This window comes from Protopterus annectens, chromosome 2.part2 (genome assembly GCF_019279795.1).
Source record: "Protopterus annectens isolate FY-2018-M chromosome 2.part2, PAN1.0, whole genome shotgun sequence".
Lineage (NCBI taxonomy): Eukaryota > Metazoa > Chordata > Ceratodontiformes > Protopteridae > Protopterus > Protopterus annectens.
In genome coordinates this window covers 611,852,912-611,874,529 of record NC_056730.1, presented here as the reverse complement: position 1 = coordinate 611,874,529, position 21,618 = coordinate 611,852,912, and positions in this window count along the sequence as shown.

The following is a 21,618-nucleotide window of genomic DNA, read 5'->3' as shown; positions in this document are numbered from 1 at the left end:
GGACATTTGCCATTAGTGATAAAGTTTGTCAGGACACAACTGCCCAAGGAGGGACTGTCCCTTGCAAAGTGGCACAGGTGATAACCCTACCCCAGGTCTGCCATAGGGGTTGCAAACACAGAACAATGCCACCACCCACGCCGATGCTGGCAGTGGATATCCAACACTGAAGTGCCACAGCAGGATAGGACATTTATGTATAGTGTCACAGCACACATGTGCATGGGCATATACCGCCGATGTCATACGGAATGTGCGCACGACGGCACCTATCCCACGCAGTAGGCGACTATGTCAAGTATGTGTAATGCAAAGCTGGCATGATGGATATGTTCAGAGATCATAGACAGTATCACAGGCATAGCATGCATGATGGAACGATGGGCTAATGTTATATACATACACAAGATATGTATGGCCTGCACATATGGGACAATGTAGTAGCAGAATAGGTACCAAATGGAGGTACCAGCAAGTGACCATGGACAAACGCTCCATAGCAGGTGCAATGTGTGCCACAATGATGTCCAGCAGTGCCGTGTGTAAACACATGTGCAATGTACACAGTACTTATACCCCCATGGTAGTGTCCACTGAACGGCAGAACTGGATGTCAACTGTCATGTCTATACAGTACGTCCGCTGTGGTGGTACCATGGGTCTGTGTCACCCTACCAGCAAGGCAGCTATGACACGACTAGTGACACAGTGTGCCCCTGTGGGATGTGCACAGGACCTATGTCCCACAGCATGGTGTGTGTCCAGTCTGTGGATGTCACACAGACGCCTGGCTGAGCAATGTGGCATGTGTGCACACATGCAGGACTGCTCCTCCCCCCCTGCCCACAGCAAACGCCATGTAGGAGTACTACATGCATCAGTACTGTGGAGAACATGGGCCATGGCAGAGTACATTACACCCCTGTGTTAGTGGCATCTAGGTGAGCACAGATGTGTTACATGACTGTCATTTGCATATGTAAACTGTCTGAGCTGGGTAGAGAGCACAGCATGACTATACTGACACATGTAACGTTGTATCCATTGTGTAAGGTACACCACACATGTGTTATTGTAACATGGCCTGCGGTACATGTGTGTATGGCACAGGTACAAGGGCACCCAAGGTATCAGCTACACATACGGTCCAGAAATGTGTAGTCCTGCACATGTGTACCCACACTATGGTGTAATATGGCAACCACAGCACCATGTGGGCCATGTGTGTGTACATCAACCATGTACAACGTGATATGCCTGTATAGGGACAGTATCCATGTGATACACACCGCATGACTGTCAGTATGCAAAGGTGATGTGTATGCACTATGTGTGATGTAACTGATGCAATGATATCTACATGATATATCTGCCACACTGACACCTGTATGGGTGTCAGCAACATGAGTAGGATGAGCTAGAATGCTGCCAGGTATGTAGAAGTGGTATATGTAGGCATGTACAGTACTGTGTGACAGTAGGTAGTGTAACGATGCAAATACTGAGCATGAGGGGCCACATGTCTGAGGAACGTGCAATGCCACACGGCCCTGACATGTTGTAGTTAGCATGACATGCCTGCACCACTGTGTGAACTGTACAGAAGGCACATGGCGAACATGCCGATACATAGGGTACGATGTGATGCTGGATGTGTACACTGTCAATAGCATAGAGTGGAATGGTGCTGAAGGGCAAAGAGCAGATCATGTCTGATGTGATACCCTCTGTACCACCCCAACCACCCATGCAATAATATGACAGGTGGCCAGCATGGGATGTGGTGTTCCGTGGCGCACAGAAGCCCAACAAGGGTGCCAGGAAAGGCATGCAGGTAGTCAATGAGTGTGTGAAGCATGTATGTCAAGATGTGGCCCAGTGCCATACTGAATGGCCCAGTCATGGGTGTAGAGATGCAGCCCCATACGTGCAATGCAGTACCATCCATGTGTAGTGTGATAGATGTGGTAGTGTGGTGGTCATGGTGCACAACCGACATGAATGGGCTAGCAGTCACTGATGTGTGCTGCTGCAGAGACATGTAACAGCCAGGTTGGCGGATACAACAACTACGGTGGTTGGAGGTGACATTGGGACTGTGTTCCCAGACATAACATGTGCATGCCAGTACTATGTATGTGTCCACAGGGTTAATACAATGTCCAGCCAAGGATTGGAACCCTGTAGTGAGTGAGAGTGTGTATTGTTGGTAGGTACCCCATTGGCAGGCAGGATGCCAGCAACATCTGTGTCGCCAATGCCTGCATGACCGTGGTATGCTGCATTGAATGTGGATGTAGTCAAACAGCAGAGACATACCACCACACTGCGTGAGGGCCCACACTGCAATGTCTGGCAGTCATGTGTAGGTAGCTAGCTGTGGAGTATGTCATGCACCAGCAGGACACACCATGACTGTCAAGTGACACACAACACACAGGTGAACAAAACTACCGTGCAACAGCCTGCACATGTGCCCATATAGCACGTGTGCATGGAACAGGAATACCACTGTGGCGCCTGTGAAAATGCCAGCACCACCATGTCTCAGTGTGGAATAGCATGGTCCCTACCAGTGTGTACATGTAGCAGAAGTGCACTGTGATCACTGTTGGCATAGGCACATAGACTGTCCATTGACGTGGTGCCATGCCCTCAACAACCTCTGTCAGTGGATGTCAGTAATACCGGCTGTAGTGTGTATGTACCATGCATGCTGCTATGGTTGTGTGCTTAGGGTGTGGCTAGCAGGGATGGTAAGCATGGATGTTCAGCAAACAGAGGGGGGAGGTGTGTAGGCCTAGCATACAGACACATGTAGGTTTGGTGCATGCTGAGGGTAGTGTAGGTATGGTATGTGTCGTGTAATGTGTCACCCAGCTATGTGTACTGCATGGCCAAGCATGTGTGGGTACGTGGGAGTCCATACTAGGGAAGGTCGTGTTGCTGGCAATACATAGCAGTAGCAACTGTCCCAGGTGCACGTACAGCATGCCACCCTGACTGGCATGTAACCTGTGGTGTACAGTGTCTGCACTGTCGCGGTCACAATGTGCGAGTGGCCACAAACATGGGTATCTGAACATGGACCACCTATGATGCAATGTGTCATGGGAAAATACAGTATGTGTGTAAATCACGGTGCGGTGTGGGAACCACCCACCTGTGTGTGTTGCAGTCCAGGTATGTGACTGGGAGGTATGATCTGTGTACAATCTGGACTGGCAGGTGTGGCGGTAGGGCATGGAGGCAGGTCCCAGGCACTGTAGATAAGTGACATGTGTGCTGTACTGTGTGTGCAGTGCTACTGTACAGCACAGTGGAGGGTGTAAGCATTGTCACACATCACTGCATGCTGTGCCTACCTGTGACAGCCCTGCCAGAGACAGACATGTGACACCGCTGCACAGGCAGCATAGCATGAGAAGATGTACATGTGGGCTGCACACCTTAGCCAGATGTCCACATGCCATGTGTGCCACGGTAGTGTGGTTCAACACGACTATCAGACTGGACAGACAGCACATGCCTGCATAACAACAGTATGACCATAGTCAACAGTCCCAGTGACAGAGTAGGCCAATGTAGACTATCCCTGCATGCAGACCAGTGGCTACTGGACACCTGGCTAGACACACACCTGGACGGTTAATTCACCATTGAGCCATCACATGTCCACGACCATGTGGGCTGTACAATGTCATCACAGGGTGGTCACAATAGCAGGTGGCAAGGCAGACACGGTGAACCAGGTGATGCGCCATGTGTGCATATGTTGAGTAGCACAGCCGCTCACATGTCCGCAACATACTGGTGCACGGTGTATACTGTTACATGATGAATGTAACTGCACTGTCACCCACTACAGGGCCAGCTGGCACAGGTGTGTTGTGACTGGTGTAACCCATGTTTGCACAGGATACACACTGCTGCTGTAGGCAGCCATGCTGGTGGCCACCAGTGATATATGCAGTGGTCATACAAACATACCGCATACAGTGTTCAGGCAGGAATGTAAATTGTCGTGGACGATGTGCTGCTATGTGAATGTGGGTGTTTGTTGTGAATGTCACACATCCAGGAGACACCATCTGGTGCAGTCATGGTTGTCAACACCGGTACACACATCCACAGCAGTCAGAACCCAGTCCCGACAATGTGTGTCAGTCACCCTTGTACTGTGTGACACATGTGCACATGGCGGAACACCTCCCACTGTCATCTAAGCTGGCTACATGATGGCTGGAATGTGCTGTAGAAATGTACAATGCTGGTAGCCCAATGAAGTACCTGGAATCAGACACAGTACACTATGTCAGCCATGTAAACCATGCACAACAATGACTGCCCAACAGACACAAACAATGCATTGACACATGGAACGTGTGCTCATGACAACCCCCACCGAGGTATGTTGCACATATAGATGTACAAATGTCATCTATGGCCATAGCATGGATGCAGACACACATACTCCACAGGTAGTACCATGTGATGTAGGTAGGGGGCATTGCTGGTGTATATGTCACAGTAGATGTCCACAGACATGTCCTGCATAGCCGGCATGTAGGGGTAGCTGTGGTATGTCACTACTGGACATGCCCACACAGATTACCATGTCCCGCAGGAGATGTGTTAGGTGTGTACCACATGTGACATGCTGACAACAATCTGCGATGTGTATGGCTGCCGGTGTACCTGTGTGACAATGTCCGTGATGGGTGCAAAGGCACATAGTATTGTATTGTATGCACACAAGCCCCACATAGCTGCATAGCCTGAACAGACAGTACAAGGAGTGTGTGGGATGATAGCAACCCACAGGTGGAGATGGGTATGGACGGCGGCCCACAACCACATGTGTGTGTACGGTGTTCACGTCCATGACACATGAGCATCTGAGAGGCTAGCGCCACAGTTGTACAGTGTCGCATGTACATATGTTCAGCAACATCTCTGTATGTCCCACCACTGGCCTGTGGACCGATGGACAACAACCAAATGTGCAGGTATGAGATGTGCACAGCACATCACAGATGCCTACCGTAGAACAGGCCTACCATGTAGACATGTGCACAGTAGGTCTGGCGCCACCTGCAGTCAAACACGCTAGGTGCCAAACCACACCAATAGTCCGCCAATGACACAGATGGGCGGCATGCCTCTGTGTATGTATGTCTGTGAATGGCTCCGCATAGCAATATAGCCGTGTCACCATTGTGAACAACAATATGAATGGGTTGTATGTGTGAGGGGTGCATCACATGTGTATGGTCAGATCGACGATACCATCAGTGGGCCTGCTATGTGAACATCCATGTCCCCATACATGGATACCTCTGCTGAGGCCAACACCACATTCACACAGGGAGGGATGGCGGTGTATAGTGCAGCAGCAGACATGTGGGTGGCAGCAGGCAATGTATGCACACATATGTGTCACCCACATCAGTTCAGGCGGATATCCATGTGCATGGGATAGTGGTGTGTGTACACATACAGCACTGTGTCGATCAACATCCCAGCACATAGCACCTGCCAGGGCTACAGTGTACGCATGGATGTGTGATACCTGCATGCACCACACACACCCTCAACAAGCAGCGGACAGCATACCCCGCTGGAGGCCAGTGTCCACACCATGGTGATAAACATATTGAATGTCCAGATTCACACAGCTATGACCAAAGCAATGGACAGCCACCCTGCCAATACCGCAGCCCCTGGGTGGGTCACACCCATTGCCATGTATGATGCATACCCTGCCATATCATGCAGAGATGACCAGCAAGGCAGCATGAGCTATCGCAGTCCCACATGGTGCAATGGACAAAAGGCACTCTCACTATCAACCATACACAGTAGTAATGTGGTGGCGATGCACCCTGTCATGTTACAGGTGCTGTGTGATGCTCTGCACAATGTGTGCGGTACATGCTATGCATGGCCTTTCCTGCTAATGTGTCATGGTTACACATTGCTCCATGTCTATCACATACGTAACACAGGTGAGCTGGGGCAAGTTGTCCAGCACCGTACAGTGCTGTGTGGAAGTACATGGCACAACACATGCATGTGCAGGTGTCCATGTGTATGTGTACAGTGCCGCTGCTGACGCTCACAATGGACACAGACGGATGTGTACTGACATATACACAGCGCATAGGTGAACAGTAGCACAGACGCCACATGGGGACATATGCCAACTGATACGGAGATAGGAGCAGCCAGGTACACATGTCCATGGCAGGCTAGCATCTACATGGTGCGCGCACAGTGTGATGGGGTGGCACACAGATATGATGTGACACCCAGTGCTCAATGGTGTGAAGCCACAACATCGGCTGTGTCACCCCCACGATGCCCTTCACAGATCACTGTGCAGATGTCGTATATGTCATAGCAATGTATTTCCAACAGTATGCCAGCACAGCAGTGTGAATGTGACCTGCCACCATCATTATGTCTTCCAGATAATGCCACGCTCCCGCTACCACCATTTAGCCGTCAGGAGGAGGGGGTCATCATACCATACCTCCAGAGTAACTACAATGCCCTGTTCAGCCATGTCCCACAGCAGGCACAAGAACGGCAGGAGATGTGGGAGGAGTTGTGCAGGAGGGTGAACAGCGTGGGCGGAACCAACCGCACATACCAACAAATCCGCAGGCACTGCACAGACCTGATCCGCATGCAAGACAGCGTGCCGCTGCAATCGCCAGGCAACAATGTGGGACAGGTGGTGGGCCACCAACACAGCCCCCACTCACAGCTACGGAGGAGCTCCTGGTCAGTCTGGGGACACCCACGGAACAACATGCACAACCACTTGCGACCATCGTGGAGGTGGGTGTCACCCAAGCTATGAGCCTGGAGCCGCATGGTAAGTCAGTGTTGCATGTATGTATGATAGGCGACGTGGGTGTCATAGTACAACACATGATATAGCAATACATGCCAGGTATATGGCCACACAAGATGCAAACCATTGTATGCTATGTTGTGTTAGCAGACATGTGCATAGCACATGCAACCACACACATGCATGATGTGTCATGCACAGTGCTGACCGTGGAGATAGTAATGGCTAATGTGTATACCTTTGTGTAATGCCTTTACAGGTACGCCTGGCGGTCGCAAGGACAAGGGTCTGTTGCAGGTAAGTCTGTTGCCAGTCAAACGCATGTTCTGCTGTATTGATATTCCCCATGTGTCTAGGCATGACATGCTCACCTGTGTGTGCCCCGCCACGGTATACAGCTCGCACCACCCGACATACACACCACCCATGTACAGTAGATACACCCATTACCGTAGAGTGGTATGACACCACACAACCAATTGGTGTGTTACGTGCATTCAGCTATGCATACAATGGTGTAGGTGTTACACAATGGCTGCATGTGTAGTATGCATTGGAATGCCAGTGCAGTATGGACACAGTACCACAGAGTGAGCTGTGATCTGGCCAGAGCACAGGTGTTACCAATGTGACCCATGCCCCTGCATCGGTGCACATCGCCAGACATGGCGCATGCCATGTCCCATGCACGCAGTATGTCTGTCTGCAGCATTGTCACACCATGATATGACCTATGCACAACATAGCAGACATACACACTGTCAGCATATCCAGAGAATGTGACACGCCACACTAGTATGGGTGTATGTCACATGGGCCACCACAGGGCCGTGTGCACAATGTCTACCACACACAATTGTCAATGAGTCAGACAGACAAGGCCATGGTGGATACCTACAGGCATGTTGCCACACAGCACATCCACAGTGGGTACTCACCATTGCACCCTGTACACACATAGTGGGTTCATCAATGTAGTGGACCCTGGACATCTGCTGTAGTACACCAGTGACATGAAATCCTCTCCCCAGCTACTACAGGTGCCTCCAATGTCCACTATATATGTGCTGCTGAGCAGCTGAACTGACTTACAGACATGGCAATGTAATGCGCCCAGGTCACGCATCGCACAGACACATAGCTGTGTCCTGCTACTGTGCAGTGGCACAGAGCCTGCACCACACACCGCATAGCTACGCACACAGCTCACAGCAACGCACCTGCACAGACATCACTGTTACACATACATTGTATCTGTACACTGTACACATAACACTGCACCATGACAGCCATCGTGATGTGGTGCATGCGTGGGACACCATCCTCACATGTCCACATGATACCGCACATGTTTGCGGTGTACATTACATAGTGTTGGCAGCCATGTGTACTCTCAACCTGCCCGCCGCCACACGGTGTATCACGCTGATGCATGCAAACTACCATGAATCTGTGTACTGCATCCCTACTAAATGACACCTGCCTGTTGTACTGTCCCCACCAGGGCAGTGTACATACTGCCACTATGAATGTCTGGTCTGCATTCACTGGTCTGTGTTGTGTGAATGCTGCATGCCACCTGCATTATCACATGCATGCTGTGTGTGTGTGTGTGTGTGTGTGTGTGTGTGTGTGTGTGTGTGTGTGTGTGTGTGTGTGTGTGTGTGTGTGTGTGTGTGTGTGTGTGTGTGTGTGTGTGTGTGTGTGTGTGTGTGTGTGTGTGTCTGTATTGTAACCGATGGTATGTCTTTGTATTGACAGGTGCTGTAGGTGCTGCCTCCCGCGGTCAATCTGATGCTAGTGTCCCCACAGATACTAGTGGTGATGACCATGTGCATGAGGCACAGGCAGGGTCGCCACAGGCAGAGACTGTGCCAGTGGAGAACATTACACATACGCCCCTTTCATCCCTGCACACGGTTCAGATGCCGACATACCCCGACACCGATGCCCATAGATGATGGTCAGTCAGCGCCTGTTGTCCCCGAGCAGGAATGTGTGGTGGCTGCAGAAGGTGTGGGTACACACGATGTTGCCAGTGTAAGGACTGGTGCAGTGCCACGCAGGCATGTGGCAGGTGCTGCCCGTAGGGGAGCACCGCTAGACATACACCTGCCGCACAGGTGCAGCAGCTGGTATAACCAGACGATGTTCCAGACTGTAATGGCGGCGCAGGCACGCGTCAACGGCAGAACCAGGAGGGGCAGAGGCTGCAGAGGTCCGCAATCCGCACTTAAATGACAGCATCCAGGCATTGGCGAATGCACAACAGCATCTTGCCGATGTTCTGATAGGAGATTGGGCGACATGGCTGGTCTCCTCGACCGAGGCTTGGCCATCCTTGAGCGCGCGCAGTCCGTGCAGGAACACCAGGTAGGGGTGAGGCATAGGGCACGTGGGCGGTGCCAGCAACACCACCTGCTGCAGGTCAGCGTGCGCGCCACCTCCCATGCCCACACAGACAGTGATGGTAGCAGTAGCACTGCAGCTGCTACTACACCATCCACACCAGGACAGAGCAGGCCACGGACGTGGCCCTGGACGGCCCCGCCGTGGGCATGTTTCCAGCGGACATGTGACATCGGAGAGTGGACAGTCTGTACCTCCACCCGGTCGTGCCCGGCGACCCCAGGCAGGCGCTGGTCACTTCGCCGGGCAGACACAGTGAGCCGTAACACCTGCACTGTACAGTCAGGGGCTGCCAAGCATACCCCGTAGGCATCACAGATGACTGAACTGTGTACACACACACCCACACACAGCAGACACAACTGTAGGGCTCCACCACACCCACATGCATTCTACATAGTCATGCCCACTCAATGCACTGGCCCTTACACACACACATGATGTCATCCATTGGTACAGCCCATGCCTGTGGCACACATATCACCCTGTGCATATGATTAAGTCTCTGCCGCATAACTGTGAGCCACACCAGCAATGCACGGTTAAGCTAACATATTATGATGCACAGGGTGGACACGATAGTGAGAGGTGTACGTGATACCTGTGTCCGCATGGTACGTGCTGTGTATGTTGTGGTGTGTGTGTATGGCTGGTGACAGGTGTGTATGTGATGTGTGTTGTGCACGGACATCATGCAGCAGACATACCATGCAGGACAGGTGCAGCATTCATTGATATGTGTACACAGTATGTGTGGTGGTTACATGTGTAGCACCATGTCGGTGCAGTTAACCCGCTTGATACTGATGGTGTACTGCACGCGCCTACTGGGAGCACTGTAATTAGTTCCCCACGGTAGTCGTGGGTACCCACAGGCATGTCTGGCAAAATCAGCATAGCACAGTTACCCACATCCGCATGGACCCTACATAGGTACATAGGCACACATGAACGTAACAGGATATGTGCCCTACGACATGTGTGGACCTAGCATGACTGTGTGTGGCATCTAACACCCCTCAGGATGGGGATGCCATATCCATCAGTCCCCAGTCCCTGGTCTAGCAGTGACACACAGAGGTTGACTGGCGATAACTATAGTCACACATCCACACGCCAGTAGCAGTCCTGGACAAAGGCAGTCAGGGCCTTTCCTTCACATGGCCTGGCACTCCTCCCCGTGTCGCACTGTGTGTCTGGCCGCTACCCTGTTCCCCAGCACGCCCCACTCATCTTTGGGTTGAGGTGTCTGACAGTCGCTTCTGTGCCCGTGTTCGCATGGGGCCTGGGAGGTGGAATGTGCCCATGTCACCCAGGTCAGACATGGCCGCGGTATGTCGGGCACAGATCACCACGGATCAGCTGTGCTGTGCAGATCCACAGCCAGTGTCCCCTTGGCCGCACCATGTGACACATGTCCCAGCACCGCCATCCCCGCCTTGTGGAACGCTTATGTCCTTCCGAAAGTGCTGCAGGCGCCAGGTTAGCTACAGGCCACATGTGCCATTGTACACAGTCATTGCACTGCTGTGTGATGTGTACAGGCGTACAATGAACACCCCTGATGTGGTTGCCATTCCATCCAGACCAGGAGGCCACAATGGAATGTCTTCACACCCACATTGCCATTGTGTGTGTTGACAGAGGTTGCCAACAGGTGTGGTAGCCATCACCCTGAACATGTCCACCACCTTTAATGGCGCATCACCTACATGTGACATTGGGACGAACATGTTCTTCACACTGGGTAGGGCTGCACCTTCTCTGGCATCTGGTAGCAGGCCATGGCTCTGGCACCAGTCAGCCATGTCTATGACGCCCTAGGTGGATGTACGTGTAACATGGGGTGCTGGGTATGTCGGCCGGTGCGTAGTCATCTGCATACCTTGTCTGCTACAATCCCCCTATGATTGCATGCACATTGAAGGTCGGATGCCATATGGCAGGGTGCACAGGAGTGAGCCCTGTGGGCCTCCACTGGGTCCAGATATGAGTGTGACAAAGCACCTTCAGCACCAACCCTGTGTGGTGTGACCTCCAACCTGTGTGAGAAGCATCGGGTGACATATGTCCCCACATGTATGCTGGCGAAGCCTTTACATGGGTCCCATGTGTAGTGTGCTCTGAACGCCCCACCAGGTCATGGTACTGTGTGCAAACCCACACATCCCCATCAATGGCCTTGGTGAACACTCCAGACTGGACGAGCAGGTTCGGGAGGCAGGATCCGCCCTGACTATGTAGTTGTGGGTATGTTCCGCATTGGCTGTACACCGCTATCTGTAACCATGACCACCTGTATGGACCTCCACACAGCTTTGCAGACAACACTTGTCAAGCGATAGGGTGTGGCTGTTGACAGTCCATAGGAGCACTACCCTGGCATAGTGGGACCACAGATGCCATATGGCATCCATTGGGGACATAGCCCATAGTAAGGCTAACATGACACAGTGGCCGCATGTGTGGGCCGAGGGCCTTAAAGAGGATGGGTAGCACACAGCCAGGGAAACCATCGGTGCCCATTGCTGACGTGTCAAACGCCATAGAGATATGGGATCACCCCAGGCCATATGACATGTTTGGGAGGATACACTCTGGTGGGATGGATATGTTCCCTGTTGGGGGGGGGATGTATGCATGGAACATGTCCTGTGGTATGCAGACAATGTCTGTGGGTGCAGTGACTGTTGTACCATTCTGGACCATTTCCATGCAGGTCTGTGTGCCCCCAACCATGTCCTTACCACAGTTAGGGAAGGCCCTGTGGTTGTCTCATGTGCCCTCTGCAGTACCACTCCCACGAGCGGACCTGGATGTTGGTATGTGGGGCCGTATGGTGACGCCGGTATGAATGGGTGATGGTTTCCTGGTACTGTCATTGCCCTGCCATGTAGTAGCTCCAACTGTTGATGTACAGGTAGTCAGTGGCTGCGGTCCACCACACCATGTGCCTACCTGTGGTGGACAAGGGCCTGATGTCATCATGTTTGCCTGTCGCAGACATGCATGTGGGTGGTCGTGGAAGGCATTCGGTATGCTTCCGGTCTGGCCTCTGTTCAACATTGGCATGGAGGACATGTAGGGTACCACACCGGTCATATGATGTGTGTGGTTTCCTGTGGAGAGGTCATCACTGAGGTCCCCCATGCTGGTGTTGGTTACAGTGAGTGGATGACCAGTGGATCCACTATACGGTCTTGCATCACCATTGAGGGCTGTACATCCTGTGTGGGGCATATCCTCACCATGCGTGATGGGCAGAACTGTCAGACATCCCCCCCCCTGGTATGTATGGTGCATGGCTGTTTAACAGTGGCCAGGTGTGTGAACACCTGGGACTGCTGGCGACTGTGTTGTGCCATGGGTAATGTTCCCAGGCTATGTATGGGTGGTTCATGTCACCCAAACGGTGCTGTTGTGAGAGCATGCCCACTCACCAGTGTCCTCAGGACATCTGTGAAGGTATCCTGTGTTTGTGAGGGTTGTCTGTAGCATGCAACAAACTGTAGGCCAGTCCTACACATGGTTAATTGCACCTACATATTCCCCGCAGCAACAACAACGCCTGTGGCATGACCGGTTACTGTTGTGTGGCCGGAAACACAGGATGGTCCGCATTCCGCCACCCATGGCGGCGCACCATGTGTATGCATGTCTGATCTGTGCCGACTCTAAGTGTCTGAGCATGCCCAGTAGGCAGCTGTGTAGATAGACACACAGCACAGTGCACACCGCAGCCGCCTGCAGTAATACCCCGGTGCATGCCTCTATCCCCACGCAACGGCCACGCCTGTGGCATGGCCAGGTTTCTGTTGTGTGGCTGGACACACACGACGGTCCACATTACGCCACCCATGCCGCCGCAACATGTGTATGCATGTCTGCCCTGTGCCGAAGTCTAAGTGTCTGAGCATGCCCAGTATGCAGTGATGTACTGATCAGTAGTTACTTGTTATTCTGGACTGCAGCACTAACGCAGTTAGTGTACGGCGACCTTGGGATGGTAACAGACTGCGTGATCAAGACTCTGTCCGAACACCCGAAAGCGGGCGATTGCCTTTGCAAATGATACCACTCACGAGGGGTATGCCTCCTGACAGCGCCTGCTCAGTAAACTCGGTAGCTGCTCTGTAAATGCTTCATACTGTAGTGTGTTCATGTAGATAGGCGAGGTTCGCCCCCGCCCTTTCCGTGTGTGTGTGTGTGTGTGTGTGTGTGTGTGTGTGTCTCTGTGTGTGTGTGTTTCCAGCCGCGCCTGCGACTGAATATGCTTTTAGACGCCCGCAACACATGCCTTGGCTATTGCCACCTATTGTCTTGGCGGTTGACGCCAGCAGCCTACAAGTATGCCTGTGACAGCGCTCTGTTTAGCAAACTCGTAGCTGCTCTGTAAATGCTTCATACAGTAGTGTGTTCATGTAGATAGTCGTGGGTTCGCACTCGCCCTTCCGTGTGTGTGTGTGTTTCCAGCTGTCTCTGCGACTGATTATGCTTTTAGACGCCCGCAACACATGCCTTGGCTATTGCCAACTATTGTCTTGCGGGTGATGTCAGCAGCCTACAAGTATGCCTGTGACAGCGCCTGTTTAGCAAACTCGGTAGCTGCTCTGTAAATGCTTCATACTGTAGTGAGTTCATGTAGATAGGCGAGGTTCGACTCCCGCCCTTCCGCGTGTGTGTGTGTGTGTCTCTGTGTGTGTGTGTTTCCAGCCGCGCCTGCGACTGAATATGCTTTTAGACGCCCGCAACACATGCCGTGGCTATTGCCACCTATTGTCTTGGCGGTTGACGCCAGCAGCCTACAAGTATGCCTGTGACAGCTGCTCTGTTTAGCAAACTCGTAGCGCTGCTCTGTAAATGCTTCATACAGTAGTGTGTTCATGTAGATAGTCGTGGGTTCGCACTCGGCCCCTTCCGTGTGTGTGTGTGTGTTTCCAGCTGTCTCTGCGACTGATTATGCTTTTAGACGCCCGCAACACATGCCTTGGCTATTGCCAACTATTGTCTTATGGTGATGTCAGCAGCCTACAAGTATGCCTGTGACAGCGCCTGTTTAGCAAACTCGTAGCGCTGCTCTGTAAATGCTTCATACTGTAGTGAGTTCATGTAGATAGGCGAGGTTCGACTCCCGCCCTTCCGTGTGTGTGTGTGTGTGTGTCTCTGTGTGTGTGTGTTTCCAGCCGCGCCTGCGACTGAATATGCTTTTAGACGCCCGCAACACATGCCGTGGCTATTGCCACCTATTGTCTTGCGGCTGACGCCAGCAGCCTACAAGTATGCCTGTGACAGCGCTCTGTTTAGCAAACTCGTAGCTGCTCTGTAAATGCTTCATACAGTAGTGTGTTCATGTAGATAGTCGTGGGTTCGCACTCCGCCCCTTCCGTGTGTGTGTGTGTTTCCAGCTGTCTCTGCGACTGATTATGCTTTTAGACGCCCGCAACACATGCCTTGGCTATTGCCAACTATTGTCTTGCGGGTGATGTCAGCAGCCTACAAGTATGCCTGTGACAGCTTCTGTTTAGCAAACTCGGTAGCTGCTCTGTAAATGCTTCATACTGTAGTGAGTTCATGTAGATAGGCGAGGTTCGACTCCCGCCCTTCCGTGTGTGTATGTGTCTGTGTGTGTGTTTCCAGCCGCCTCTACGACTGAACATGCTTTTAGACGCCCGCAACACATGCCTTGGCTATTGCCACCTATTGTCTTGGCGGCTGACGCCAGCAGCCTACAAGTATGCCTGTGACAGCGCTCTGTTTAGCAAACTCGTAGCTGCTCTGTAAATGCTTCATACAGTAGTGTGTTCATGTAGATAGTCGTGGGTTCGCACTCGCCCCTTCCGTGTGTGTGTGTGTTTCCAGCTGTCTCTGCGACTGATTATGCTTTTAGACGCCCGCAACACATGCCTTGGCTATTGCCAACTATTGTCTTGGCGGGTGATGTCAGCAGCCTACAAGTATGCCTGTGACAGCGCCTGTTTAGCAAACTCGGTAGCTGCTCTGTAAATGCTTCATACTGTAGTGAGTTCATGTAGATAGGCGAGGTTCGACCGGCCCTTCCGTGTGTGTGTGTGTCTGTGTGTGTGTGTGTTTCCAGCTGCCTGCGACTGAATATGCTTTTAGACGCCCGCAACACATGCCTTGGCTATGGCCACCTATTGTCTTGGGGTGACGCCAGCAGCCTACAAGTATGCCTGTGACAGCGCTCTGTTTAGCAAACTCGTAGCTGCTCTGTAAATGCTTCATACAGTAGTGTGTTCATGTAGATAGTCGAGGTTCGCACTCGCCCCTTCCGTGTGTGTGTGTGTTTCCAGCTGTCTCTGCGACTGATTATGCTTTTAGACGCTCCGCAACACATGCCTTGGCTATTGCCAACTATTGTCTTGCGGGTGATGTCAGCAGCCTACAAGTATGCCTGTGACAGCGCTCTGTTTAGCAAACTCGGTAGCTGCTCTGTAAATGCTTCATACTGTAGTGAGTTCATGTAGATAGGCGTAGGTTCGACTCCCGGCCCTTCCGTGTGTGTGTGTGTGTGTGTGTGTGTTTCCAGCTGCCTCTGCGGATACACATACTATTATACGCTTCGCAACACATACCTTGCCTATTGCCAGCTATTGTTTTGCGGGTGATGTCACCAGCCTAGAAGTATGCCTCTGACAGCTTGTGCTCAGTAAACTCGGTAGCTGCTCTGTAAATGCTTCATACTGTAGTGAGTTCATGTAGATAGGCGTAGGTTCGACTCCCGGCCCTTCCGTGTGTGTGTGTGTGTGTGTTTCCAGCTGCCTCTGCGGATACACATACTATTATACGCTTCGCAACACATACCTTGCCTATTGCCAGCTATTGTTTTGGCGGGTGATGTCACCAGCCTAGAAGTATGCCTCTGACAGCGCTTGTGCTCAGTAAACTCGGTAGCTGCTCTGTAAATGCTTCATACTGTAGTGAGTTCATGTAGATAGGCGTAGGTTCGACTCCCGGCCCTTCCGTGTGTGTGTGTGTGTGTTTCCAGCTGCCTCTGCGGATACACATACTATTATACGCCGCAACACATACCTTGCCTATTGCCAGCTATTGTTTTGGCGGGTGATGTCACCAGCCCAGAAGTATGCCTCTGACAGCGCTGTGCTCAGTAAACTCGGTAGCTGCTCTGTAAATGCTTCATACTGTAGTGAGTTCATGTAGATAGGCGAGGTTCGACTCCGCCCCTTGGCGGTGTTTCTGTGTGTGTGTTTTGCAGCTGCCTCTGCGGATGTACATGCTTTTAGACGCCGCAACACATACCTTGCCTACCAGCCGCCATTCCTGTACGGTTGTTGTCACCCACCTGTACATGTGCCTCTGCTGGTGGTGTGCTCGGTGGTCCACGAAGCATACCATACCTGTGTTGTACGCTTGTGCGGTTGGGTATGTGGGGTGTGGTCAATCACCATGCGCTACATGTGTGTGTGTGTCCATGCTCCCAGCTGCATGGGTTCATACGGTATGGCTTTGAGGTTTACGCTGAACACCCATATCCTGGCGCCATCCTTGTGTTTGTGGATGGTGGGACGCAGATCGTACTGCTTGTGTGCTTCTTCTGGTCGGCGACCGTGAGCGTGTTCTCCACGGTACCCTACTATGGTGTTGTGGGTTGCTGCTGTGTACATTACACTCACGGGCCTGCCGGATGTGCTCGTGTGTACCTCTTTCTTTGTATATCTATGTACCTATGTTGTGGCCGCATCGCTGCTCTCCCATGGACAGCCGCCTTCCCATGTATCGCATATTTGCACGGCTGACACATATAACTGTGGTACTTTGCATATCCACACATTGTCCATGCACTGTCCGTATTCCAGAACACCTCATAGACATCGCTGGATTACATGGCAGACAGCTATCCTTGCTGTCCTTACACTTTACCCATACATGACATACACCTTGTGTGTACTTGCCTATTTATGGTGTGTGTATGTCTATGTGTGCTGTATGCATGGCCGCAGTGTGTCCCACTATAGCCATGTGTGCAGCTGTCGCCACTATGGGTATCCTTGTGGCCCGCTGTCACATGTGCACGCCTGCACATACCTGCAGACTGTACTACCCCCTGCACGGCAGCGGCCTTAGATCGCCGGTGCCCTAGGCTGTGGGGCTACATGGCACACGCCAGCACAACACATGGTGCACCCATCTTGATATACCTACGTGACACGCCTACTAGACAGGTGGCCCTACTAGGGCAGCGCCTGGGCAGCCGCAGGATTGGCGATGCCTACGGCCGCTATGGGCACATCACAAGGCACACCACTACAGTCGGTGTTTTACGACGTCTAGGGTATTACACCACAGGAGGGACCTCCACAGCTATGCTGAAGAATGCGTATGTAGATAGATTAGTAGGTGGAGGTTTGGCCACACACCAGGGCTGACCGATGGATAACTGTTGAGGCATCCTTTGTGAAGCAGGTGGAGCAAACACCGTAACGGGAATGTAGTGTAGATGCAGATGTAGGGTTAACATACATTTGTCTACTCTGTCAGTTCTGTACCATTGTATTACAGTGATATGCTATGCATATCTTCCATATACATTGTTAGGTCTCTGATTGTTGAGGGGTCGGCATAGTACAATATCATGTAATACGGTGTTCATAGGATGGGTTCTGAATTGTTGACAAAGCTGTGTGTCGTTAGGAGTGCGCCTGTGCTTTCTATGCTGTGGCTACATGTTCATTGTTCGCATAGAAAGTGACAAATGGAAGTGTACGGGTGGATACTTAAAGCCTGGATGCTCCCATGTTATGTGTACGTCTCACGGGCCTACGGGTGATAGCGCATACATGTCTATGAAGAACCTTTGGATACCATGTGTGACCTGCCGGCACTAAATGTTTACGCTGACTGTTCCATCTACCTATGTGTGACATGGTTTGTGGCCATAGGGTGCCAGCGGTCTTTATTGTTGAGCAGGTGTTTTCCATGGTCAATTGACATCAATCCTATTAATCCACTGAAGGATGTCTTTCATTGGTGGGAACGCCATGGTTCGACCATCGTGATGTCTTTCCCAGCTGACGCTGATATTGTGCCATTGGTATGGTTCTACAGGTCACCCATCTGTTCTGCTGTATGGAAGCGCATGATCCCCATTAATGTGCTGGCGGATTAAGTGCCGTGATACTCCGCATCTGCCCAGCGGTCTGGCTTTGTATGGGGAGTGTCTACTGTAGTCCCTATCTGTATTTCCTGGGTTATGCCTTGTAACAGCTGTGGATTCCCCAGGTTTGCAGCTATGGGTGCCATCTTGGCCGCACGCTTGTCCATCTATGGGAACTGCCTACTGGACACTAGTATAGGGCTGTACACATTACACAGCTGCATTCTGCATTTTCCGGGATGATTGCCATTATTAGTGCGGAGTAACGATATGCCATGCCCACGCCCCTCACACGGGCGGACAACGAATCATCTGCCAATCCACACCGAGACCCATTTTTGCATACCCACGATCCCATGTCTGCAACACTCGACAGTACCCATTGCACATCCTTCATGTGTGCGGAATGGATGTGAACGCACGCCTATTGACACGACGAGCTGGGGAGTCCTATTCATATGTCCTGCATTTCATGGACACTTGTCATCACCCTTGTACACGCTTGTGGTGCCCATATCTACCTGTGCCGTAGTCACGGCTGTCACTTCTTCTGGTTCGCACGATAGCAGCCTGTCGCCAACACCTATGGACAAATATGTGGGTCCTACTATGGACACCGATGTGCATATGTAAAGTGTAGAACATGTTGGACCGTGTCCATTCGCCTGCTTGTTTTGACTGCCGCTGTATGTTCCCCAGTCGCGAATGTCTGTTTGCCTACCCATGTTATGTAGTGCTACGGAACCCGTGTCCTTCCACAATTAACCCATATGGTGTTACTGTAGTCCTGCAGGTTGGCAACTGCTTTAAGTAATCCTCAGAGGTCCCATTGTGAACTATCCGCCACTGTATTGCCATAATAACACAGCCGGTACATGTAGAACCTATTTATTCATGACAGGATGTTCTTTATGAGTGGGAACGCCATACTTTAAGCATGCTATGACCTTCCTAGTTGACGCTTGTTGGAGTGCCATTAATATGTGTTCCACAGGCCGCCTGTGATGTTCCGCTGGAGTGGAAGCGGGTGATCCCCATACACTTGCTAGCAGCTTGGTTGCTGTGTACGCCGATTCGCACGGCTGGATGGATGTCTATGGAGTGTGTCTACTGTTGTTTCCAGCTGTATTTCCTGTGTTATGCCTTGCTACAGCTGTGTTATTTCACCAGGTTTGCTATTCTGGGTGCCATCTTGTCCGCACGCTTGTCCAGCCTTGGGAAATGCCTACTGGACACTGGTGTATGGCTGTACCCATTTCACACCTGCATGTTGCATTCTCCGTGGATGATTGCCATTATTGGTGGGGGTAAGCCATGTTCTGTACCCACATCCTCCCACGGGCGGACAATGGATCCTCTGCCAATCATCTCCGACACCCATTTCTGCATACCCAAGATGCCATGGCTGCAACCCTCGACAGTAGCCATTGCAAATCCTCCATGTGTGCGGAATGGGATGTGGACGACATGTGTGGACTCGACAATCTGTGGATGTCTGTGCATATGTCCCTCATTTCATGGACAGGTGTCATCAACCTTGAACACGCTGGCGGTGCATTTCTGCTGCTGTGCCGTAGTCACGGCTGTAGTTCATCTGGGTCTCCTCGCAAAGGAGAAATTTTGGGTCCTACAATGGACACAAATGTGCATATGTAAAATGTAGAACATGTTGGACTGTGTCCATCTGGCCAGTGGTTGTGACCGCTGCTGTATGTTCCCCAATCGCCGATGTGTGTTTGACTACACATATTATGTTGTGCTACGAAACCCGTGTCCTACTACGATTAACCCAAATGGTAATGATGTCATGCTGCAGGTTGGCAACTGCTTTAAGTAATCCTCAAAAGGCCCAGTAGGACGATACGCCACTGTATTGTCAATATAACACAGCCAGAACATGTATACCCTATTTATTCATTTAAGGATGTTCGTTATATGTGGGAACGCCAGTGTTGAAACATCCTATGACCTTCCTAGTTGAAGTTGTTTGTGTGCCATTAGTATATGTTCCACAGGTCGCCCATTTGTTCCGCAGTATGGAAGCGAAAGTGATCCTCATGTTGTTGATGGCAGATCCAGTGCCATGTACGCCGGTATTCGCACGGCAGTCTGTCTTTGTATGGGGAGTGTCTACTGTAGTCCCTATCTGTATTTCCTGTGTTATGCCTTACTGCAGCTGTGTAATTCCATCAGGTTTCCAGTTATAGGTGCCATCTCGGTCGCATACACTTGTCCATCCATGGAATTGCCTACTGGACACTGATATAGGGCTGTACAACACTCACACCTGCTTTTACCATTATCCGTGGATGCTTTGCATCATTAGTGGGGAGTAAGGCACGTGCTATACCCGCATCCTCCCACGGGCGTGACAACGGATTATCTGCCAAACAACACCGAGCCCCATATTTGCATACCCAGGATCCCATGGCTGCAACCTCCACGGTACCCATTACACATCCTTCATGTGTGCGGACTGGGATGTGGACGACTTCTATGGACACGACAATCTGGGGATTTCTGTTCATATGTCCTGCATTTCATGGACAGTTGTCCCCAACGCTAAACACGCTGGTGGTGCATATGTTCAGCGGTGCCGTAGTCACGGTATGTACCGGATTGGCTTTTTCTGGCGATACTGGCAAAACAGTCAGAATTTTTGGAGTCCTACAATGGACACCGATGTGCATTTGTAAAGTGTAGAACGTGTTTGACTGTTCCCATCTGGCCAGTGGTATTGACTGCCGCTGTATGTTCCCCAGTCGTGGATGTCTGCTTGACTACCCATCGCTTGTATGACATGGCCTATCTATATCCACGCATAGTATGCGTAAATACAGCAAACCTTGCGCCCTGCCCATCTTCATAAACGACATTATGGAACATATATCGCTGAAACAGACACTGTCAAATACGATAGACTCCACAGTGAAACGCTAGTGTGCTGTCTCAACTACTAACATGTATCACCTCCGGAGTACGGACGTCATAACATAGCCGCCCATAATTCACTTCCTTCAGGGTCGGTTTAAAGCGAATTAATCAATAAACCTGCTCATAGTTAGGTGGACAGTGCTCCAAGTCTTGATTATAACGTGACATATACATATCAGTGTTGCATGCCTTACTTCATGGAAACAATAATACGGCAACAATGTGTTAATATATCTACAATATTGGTAAATACAATCAGTATCCGGACACATAGTTGATA